Source organism: Sciurus carolinensis, chromosome 12 (assembly GCF_902686445.1).
Source record: "Sciurus carolinensis chromosome 12, mSciCar1.2, whole genome shotgun sequence".
Lineage (NCBI taxonomy): Eukaryota > Metazoa > Chordata > Mammalia > Rodentia > Sciuridae > Sciurus > Sciurus carolinensis.
The window spans coordinates 39645415-39655084 of record NC_062224.1 but is presented as its reverse complement, the minus strand read 5'-3'; the positions used below and the strand labels follow the sequence as shown (position 1 = coordinate 39655084).

The following is a 9670-nucleotide window of genomic DNA, read 5'->3' as shown; positions in this document are numbered from 1 at the left end:
TTTGTTGGATTAATTCATCACAACCAGCAACAGCAGCAACATCATCACATGGTTGTTCTGATGTTTCCATTCCATGACTTCCATGCATCATGCATTGTTCTTCAACCTTTCAAGAAAGTTTGATATTAAGATAGCTGGTATTTTTCAATAAAAGGCACATTTTTGTTTTCTTTGAGATTAGAACCTGACTCATTGGATTGTCATGATTTCAGTACATAAAAGCTAAATAGAGAAAGAAAATTCCAGCCTGCACAACCAAGACAAGGAAAATTCCTCCTGCGTTTAGGTCATTATATTGAAGATCCTTAAGATGAAGGGTTATTGTTTTTGTCACATGTTGGTACAGCCAAGGTTTGTTTTATTTGCACATTTGTACATATACCTAATGTTACCAAGTGCCTTAATTGTTTAAAATTTCTGACTTCAAAGTTCTTTTGAAAAAGTTAGATTTACCTCACATTTTGTGTTTCCATTAGTAGTAATAGTTTAGGTACCTCACAAAATTTATTGTGGTACCACAGCTGTTAGATTTTAGTGGGTGCTGTAGGATTCATTTGAAAATTTACATAATTCCATTCTTCACAAGATGGCAAAAATTAGCTACAGTGGTATAATCATCATATGCCTGGATAGAAATTCCTTTCCACACATTATGGTCAGCATATGTAGCAAACTTTGTGAAAATGTGACTTGATTTTTTCTGTAATTTTGAACACTCCTCTAACAACAAAAACAGAATATTGTTAGATTTTGCAAGTCTACAGATGAGATCTAGGAACAGAACTCACAGCCTTTTCTGACTTCCCCCTTCCTTTTAGTATCATGAGGCATTAATAATTTTTTTTTTAATTCAGAAGGTATATTATAGAAACTTTTTCAGATTTTTCATCTAATTTGCTCATGCAGATGTAGTTCTATCAAATACATTATTTTCTTTATAGTTATTTGTTGCCTAGGCAGGCACTGCAGTATTTAGAAATTTCTATTTCAGTTCATTTTCAACTGCAAAACCAATGTGTATCATGTAACAAATTGATTTAAAATAAATCTATGTTTGTTAAACCAAAAAATTAAAGCCAAATAGGTGCTTACTTTAATTTAGTCATTACCCTCTAGTGAAATATTTGTAAATTTTGCTTCATTTCTATTTGAGTGAGGAATCCATGTTCCAAAATGTAAAGAGGGACATTAATAATTCTATGATTTAATTTCACCTCTCTTGGCCACCTTCTAATTTCTATTCCCATGTAACTGCCAGAAGGAAAAAAGAACATCATGAAGGTTTTCCTCTTCTGTCTTTACTACCTGATCTAACATTCACCAGCAGATTAGAGAACAAGACTTTATGAGGCTTCAGGAGCAAAAGGCAGCTTTTATTTCTGCACAAATCTATTCTTACCCCCATCACCTTTTCCTATTTGCATTTGAGGTTTTAAAAATGGGGTGGAGGTCACTAAAGTTGAAGGCCAAAGTTAGTATAGTCAGAGGGGAAGAGCCAAACTGTGGAGTTACTACCATACAACAGTAGAAAATGAGCTGCTTCTCAGTTTCTCAGATTTTTCAGTCAATAACTATCAAGAAAATTTCACAGCTGGATGGTATGGAAATATTTACCAATTCTAGCCTGATATACTATTTATAATATGAATAAAACCAAGAAAGTTTAAATGATCCCTTCAAAGATCCTAAATGTCATGAGCTAGAATTTTTTGGCATACCATCTAAGGACACAATCTTATCCATTTAATCATGCTGGGTCAAAACTTTCATCAAATCAGATAACTTTTATCATATCAGATGCATTACATGTGTAATTTAGTGAAAGTAATTCATGTGTTCGAGAACAACAGAAAGCCTCATCTACTTTTCTTTTACCTGATATCTCTGACTGGTTGGTTGTTTTTGTGTTTCTTAAAATCTTAGGGTACCTCGGACCTCATCTTCTCCTTTGGCATCATATACCAAGTGCATTTTGATTTCAAAAAATTGTGCCCAATGTCCTCCTCGTCAGGCTAATTTTAAAATATTTGGATAACTTGAGGGATATATACAAGTAGATTGGGAGATTTTTATTACTACAAAAAAAAAATGACCACTTGAGTGTAAATGGAATGATGTTACCCACCCCAAGGAAAGAAGATTATCAATTCTCCCATGACTTAAGAAAAAGATCTACACTGACCAGAAGGTCATTTGGGTGTAGAGTTTGGGGCACATAAGAAACATAGGGGCAATTTCTTCCTGCAACATTCCTTGAACCTATCTGACAGTTTAGAATGATCCCAAATTACTGGTGCCTCATAGCATAACTCACCACAAAGGTCTCTACTAAGGTGTCAGATCCATATAAGTATGACAGTAAGTGGGAAGGGTCAGATTGCTCACTAAATATTTGACTAAATCTAGAAGGTCCAGGTGCCAAAGCATGTGATTCCACTTTGGGAAAAATGAGTGACCATAAAAGAATATGAATGCATAAAATGTATAACTTTTAAGTCTATGCAAGCATTACCATGAAGAGTGCGGGACCTGGATCAGTTAGTAGAGTTAGTAGAGGTTAATCATTACCCAACCACAAGACAAAATTTCAAAAGTGCCTTTGTAAGAATAATATTAAAAGAGTGATAATGATGCCCTTTTCCTCCCCTACTTTTGAAAGAGGATTTCCTTGACTAGACAGCCTTAGCTTCTAGAAAAAATTAGGGGTGTGTGGCTGAAGGTACCTGCTCTTAACAGGAAAATTACTTCCTTGTAACAGGAATTTCAGGAATTGTAATTAAATTTCAATTTAAATTAAATTAAATTTTAAATTTAAATTTAACAGATTTCCTGTTAAATTTAATGTGTGAAGTCTCAAATGCCTAATTTGAAACATCAAACATGTGGCACTCTTGGAATCCCAAGGACTGGGGTTCTACTTGAAATGAAGTGGTTGATGTTGGGATTCATAATGATAAGATCTTAAAAGTCCTGAGGTAGGGCTTGGGTGTTTTGCACAGTAGGAACACTCACCTAACAAGCCTGAGTCCCTAGTGTCGAGCCCCTGCTCTTGGATGGAACAAACTCTTGAAAGAATCCTACAGTATCGAACTTCTCAAACTTTGTTTAGTATTCTTGGTTTCATGGCTGCTTTTCCAAATGACCAAAATTACCAGAACTCAGTTGAAATCTTACCTGATGTAGAAGATGCAATTCTTCTGCTGATTGTGAACTTCCTTTCAATATTAGCTAGCATTTCATGTAAACAATCACAGGGTATCACCACCATCAACAGCATGAGATAATGCAGTCTGACCCCAGCGATCTTGCAAAAACACATCAACTCCTTGTTGAAGAAGCAGCCTGACTGTTCCTTTGCTTTTGTGTCCTGCAGCAAGCATGAGGGATGTTCTAAAATAGAGAGATAACTTCACCTCAAGAACCCCAATGAAGTAATTCAAACAGCTCACCTGATCTATACTACCAGTTTCATATCTTGCCTGTCCCTGTAACATTGACCATTTGCACATGCTAACAGAAACAAACCTCTAGAGAGCTTCAGGGTCCATCTATGTACAAGAGCTTCAGAGATAAAAGGATAATACAGGAAACATCTTGACCCACTCAGGGCATACAGTGTAGAATTTACTAATTTAACGTCCTTTGATGGACTATGCTAAAGTCATTTATTTAAAAGAAGAATGAATTGAAGAGAATGACTGTCTACTATTTGCCTAGGATACTGTGCTACACTGCAATTCATAGCTGAAAATGAAAGAAATTAAAGTGATTTTCAGGATTAAAACTGTAATAGCAATCATAGTATTAAAATAATTATAAGATTAATGTTAGTATTCCTATGAAAATATAATATTACAATATTAATGTAATGATAGTCTAAAATACTGACCATAGGAGTTCCACTTAATGATGTTGATAAAAGGTGCTAGGTTAAAATAAATGTGCTTTGGTATAAACCTTACAACCACATCTTGGGCATATACTATTTTCCTTTTCCCATCAGAAAACATTTTGGTTGATAGGCAATTTTCCCAAGGTAGCACAACTCTCAAGTAAAACTAACAAGTAAACCCAATCCTGTGTGAATTAAATTTCTATATATTTTCCTTTGTCAAACAACTATGACTTTTATTGAGGGAAGCAAAACGGTAACAATATAGGCTATTTTCCTTAACTCTCCCCAGTCCAACTAAAAAGAAGAACATCAAAATGTTGCCAAAAAAGAAAAAGGTGAACACCATCAGATAATAGCAAACAACAGTCACACAGAAACACCCTTTTTTAAGGAAAGCAGTTGAAACCAAAAAGCATCCAAAAGACAAAATAAGTTTTGACTCTACATTACACTTGATGCAGAATTCTGAAGGCATGGCTAAAGCAAGCAGAGATGTAAAAATCAGATGAAATAATAGAAAATTTAACATAGAATCAAAAAGCAAACAAAAGTTTTTATTTTCAAAGCTAATCAAAAGAATATACTCCTTTAGCTAATAGAAATGCATAGATAGATAACAAAATGTCACTCTTCATTGTCTGTTACACTGTCTTTATTTTGCCCACCCTAATACTTGGCAACTGATGTTTTCTTTTGGAAAAGTGTACAATGCTCTAAACATTATAAGATAATCAACTTCCTCCCATCAATCGAACATGTCTGACTTATGGGATTCTTACCTCTTTACACCATCAGTAAGGTCAAAAGAAACGGGATAAGTAAAGGTCTGTACTTTCCCTGATCAACTGCATGTGTAAATGCTCCCTTGTATAGTAAAAATTCTTCCATGTGTTGTTTTCCCTTAGATTAGTAACAGTGGTGTGAGTCTCTCCTGTAAGAAAACAGAAACACCTTAGAGTCACTCAGTTGTATATTTCACAACTGAACTGAAAATTGTATAAATGACCATTAAATTATAATGAGAGAAAACACATAGTAGCTCTTTCTCTTTGGAGCTTGGCACTTTGACAAGTGCTGCTCCTTCCCTTTGAGATGGCCCTCCCCTGCCTATAGTGACAACATGAACTTCAGCTGTCTCCACAACTCACTCCAAATACTCGCCAACTCCAAGAACCTTGCATTTATCATGGTACTATAGGGTAATAAGATTATTCCACACCTGAACCAAGACCTGCTTGAGGGCAGGGGCTATATCCTTGATGTGGACAGACATGAACGCAGAAACATGGTAATAAACTTTTTAAGTATTTCTGTTGACTGAATGGGCTAAATTGCTCATCTTCATGGCAGCTTTTCTCATTCTATATTCTGAAGCATATTTTCTTTTCAGAAGTATTGTCCCCCAACAGAAAGATCTCTTGATCACTGATTTCTGCAACAATACAAAACTGTGCATTCTATATCCAATATTAAAGGAATATCTTTAACTTTGCTTAATGTCTATGGGGTAACTCTTTTTGGAGGCAATTACAAATATTTCAGGCATTAGAGTTTCAAGGAGCTCTAATTTCAAGGAGCTCTTCAACGATAACAGTTTCATTCAGGTTAAGAAGAAATTAACTTGATTCTCTGTTACTTGTGTTGTTAGGATCCAGAATATACTGTCAGGCTGTCCCATCCCAAAAGGATCACATTGAGAACTGGGTCTGGACAGTAAACAAAACAGATGATTTTGATTGCTTATGAGTAAAAGACCCATGAACTTTCTCCAATTATCACAGGAAAAATTCCCACATTAACTGCTCTTAACCTCAGTACAAAATTATGTTCCTACTTACAAGGATAACTCAGTGACACTCATGCATATCTGTTTTTAAATAATTGTACAGATTCCATTTTAATTTCCACTTCAAGTCACTTTTCATTTGAGGATAAATAAAAATGAGAATATAAAAACTACTGGTTTGTCATTAGAAATTAACTGTGGTCTACATGGACACTTTTTAGCATAATGAAAGGCACTAAAGGCACTAGATCACTTGATATTTTAGAGACACTGGTGATGAAAAAAAATACCATGTGGTTGACAATATCCATAACCTATCTACCTATAACCATAATTATTCTACTGAGGCTTATATATAATCATATTGCAATACAGAATCATGCTCTGGATGAAAACAATATGTAAAATACCAAATTTAAATTCTAAAAAAGTAATTCTGTTTCAAATGGATCATATTCTAATCAAATAAAATAATCAAGTTTAAAGAAACTAAATTTTAAATACACTAAATTCCTTATCGAAAAACATTATCAAACAGGAATTGTAAACTCAAACACTTATAGAGGCAAAGTGCCTACATGAGGAAATGCCTATGTAGATCATCAGAAAACTGGAGAACTCATAGTCCTAAGACAAAGGACCTCACTCTGTAACACCCACCAGACAGCAGTGTATGCTCAAAGGAGGACAGATACAACTCTTTCAGTGGGCTTAATAGCCACAATCTATGTGAGACTCCTTAATTTTCAGGTTGACTCAATTCAGAGAGAAGCTAAATATGTGCACAGGCCACGTTTGATCCACAGACCAGGTGTATGGGTAAGTGTATTGCTGTGGGTTTGTATCCAATGACTGTGTATGAAGGTACATTTTGGCAGTAAAAATCTGCTCTGTGTCATATCTTTTGTTATCATAAAATTCAGGCCCAAAAATATCCTAAGAAGGAGATTTAAGTCCTTATCAGTGTGAGTACTGCAACTACAGTGCTATTAGAAATGACTACTCATCAAGAACAGGAAGAGACCACAAGAGGGCTGGTGCTAAGAGACCACTCAAAACCACCACCAAGCTGGAGCCAAAAAGAACCGGTGTTTCCCAACAAAAGAGAGATCTTAAAGCCTCCCAACCCAAGGGCCACATTTCAAAATAAACTGTCAGATCAGCTTTTGAGATTCTCTCTCCATGTAAATAAAGATAAAATTCACAGTATTCTGCTGTTTCCTGAATCAGAGGAATATCAAAAAGACATGTGTGTATTCCAAATCAAATGATCTTATCTGAGCCAAATGAAATCAACTTGTTTGAGAACAAAAACGTTGAGGTGGAAGTGTTATCTCCTGCAAAGGAACCCATTCAGCCCGGGGTGCCTCTGACTGTCATAGCCCCTGTGGAGCTAGCTGTCCTTGTAAACTGTTTAGCCCAGGTGATGGACATGAAGGTTGTCAATGGCACACAGCAGGTCCTTCTCAAACTGTTTCTACTGGAGGAAAAGAGTTGCCTGGAAGCTGGCAGGGGAGATAGAGGGGATCCTGAGCACATGAGTAAAGAAAAAGGTGCAAAGGAGCCAGAAAATATACTTTCTTCAGAAAAAATAAAGTCACTAGCAATGGATAGGAACACTGGAAAACTCGTAGGTGTCGATAATCTTCAGTCTTCAATTCAGAAACAACTGAAAGATGTGAAGTGGGTAAGGTCTTATGATCTTTTCATGTCTGGCTCTGGTGTGCACAATCACAGGGAACCTTTTCTCAATTCTGAGGTAGTCGAGGGTTTGCAGACAAAGAACGATTTGTATCCACATAGGACCACTTTTCCTTTTGCCTCCTTAAAAGGTCACTCTCCAGTCTCTGTCATGAAAAGCAGTGTCCTGTGTGGTCCTGGAGCTGCATCAGGCCTCTTTCCTTGTAAAGCTGCTAGTTCTTTTGCTGAAAATGGAAGACATGTGCACAGAGATTCTCAGCAGCTATTTCATCTGGCAGTGTCACCTACAGCCACTTCCTGCTCTGGAGAAAAGGGTTTACTGCCTGCAGTCAATCACAGTGACTTGGAACCTGGAAGTCAGAGTGAGGTTCCTGCAAAAATGTCTTCCTCTACTGGAAAACTGAAAGATGACCAGGCAGAAGACAAGGCAGCCTCAAGTCCAGGCCAGACCTCCTCTCCACAGGAGAGTGAGTATTTACACACAGACATGACAAGAGGAGAAGACAGAGTTAGACCTCAGCCTGGAGGTGAACCCGGGGAATTAAAGGATTCTGAATGGATCAGTGAGACTTCCAAGGGTCCTGTCATCTCATCAGTATTTTCTCTGAGCTCTGGGTCTGAAAATGTCCCAGAGGGCATTAAATGGAATAGTTCAATATCCAGAATAAAGTCAATTGAACCCTGATGCAGATCGCCAGCTGATTGAGTCCTGTGCCAAGCCTTCATCTTTGTCTGCAAATAGTGTCCGGATTTGATCCGCATCAAAGGGAACCTCTAAAGCAACACCTGAGGGCATTCAAGACATTAATGTGTCTCTTCCTGGTCTGGGTCCTTCCACAGGTCCTCTTCAGCAACCCCTGAATGAGGATGGCAATGGAGAGCTTCCTCATCAGCAAATCTACCGACAGTTTGCTAATGGCAGTGATGGGAACACCAAGAGCAGAGGGACCAGGAAGGCTCACGTTGCCATTCCAGTGCTGAACCCCAAAGGGGCTGTGCTGAGGGTGCTCAACTCCTCTGAGGATGCCCACATCGTAGAGGCTACCTGTGATGCACCTGCTGGCATACCTTGCAGCAAAGCAGTTATCAAAACCAGCTCCTTCCTGCCCCATGAAACAGACTCAGACCTGCAGCCTTTGATGAGTGACAGTGGGCCAACAGACATGTCCCCAAGTCTCTTCGAGACAGCCCTTTGGCCTAAACCAAGAAAAGAGGATGCTCTGTGTAGCACCATCCCTAAGAAAACTGGCCCTGTACCTGGGCATCACAGCTGTGGCAACTTGAATAGGCAAAGGAGACTGCTGTCCAGGAGTCTTCCAATGAATGGAAATAAAACCAGGCAGGTAAACTCATCCAAGAAGAAAAGCAAGCTTCAGGCCAATCCCAGCCACTGCCTCAAGGATCCTTCCATTTTTCAGGTTGCCAGACAGCTCCAACTGATGGCTGCCAAACCGGATCAGCTGATTAAATGCCCCCCCGTTAGAATCAGCCGGTCATCATGCTGAATCATCCCAATGTGGACTCATCAGAAGTGACCAATGTGATGAAGGTGATCAATACGAACAAGGGCAATGTCCTCAAGGTAGTTTTATCAGAGACGATGAGGTGTCAGCTGGGCATTTGACAGCAGCACATGTGGCAGTCCTACCAAAACGTGGAGGACACTAACCAGCTCAGGAGGCAAATGATGTTGAAAATGAAACTGTAAAAGGTTCATAAAAACAACTACCAGGTGGTGGATTCCTTGCCTGATGACTCTTCACGGTGTATATTTAAGTGCTGGTTTAGTGGACAGCTATATGAAGACCTGGAGGAGTGGATGAGTCACGGCAGCATTTGATAGAGGCAACCAGAGACTGGGATGTTCTTTCTTCCAAGGGCAAATGAGGAAAAGCTCATCTTTGAAGTGAGTTGCTTTTCTTTTAATTTTTCTGTTTGGTGGATGATTCTCTCAGATTCAATAGGAGAAATGCAGACTGTAGGAATGAGGTTTGCTGATTCTTTAGATCGATCCCCTGTGGAAATGTTGATTCTTATCTGGGACTGTAGGACTGGACTCCAGGAAGTATTTGAAGCCTCTGAAACTGCACACAAATGTACATGCATTTTTCTGAAGAAAGGAAGTGAAACTCTCAACATTTTTCAGTGGGATCCAAGACCTTTCTTTGTTTAATACTCATTTTTTTGAGTAGATACAAATCTTTCATATTCCACTTAGGAGGGGCAAGTTTAGAATAATTTACACCTGTTCCTTTTATAAATGCTACTGAAAGAATTAAATCTACATT

General features: G+C 38.1%; 1 pseudogene; it reads left to right on the top strand.

Annotated features, from left to right (window-relative positions):
* The first annotated feature begins 6496 nt into the window (after window positions 1–6496).
* LOC124961274 (zinc finger protein 518B-like) lies at window positions 6497–9269 on the top strand (annotated as a pseudogene).
* Window positions 9270–9670: the final 401 nt, after the last annotated feature.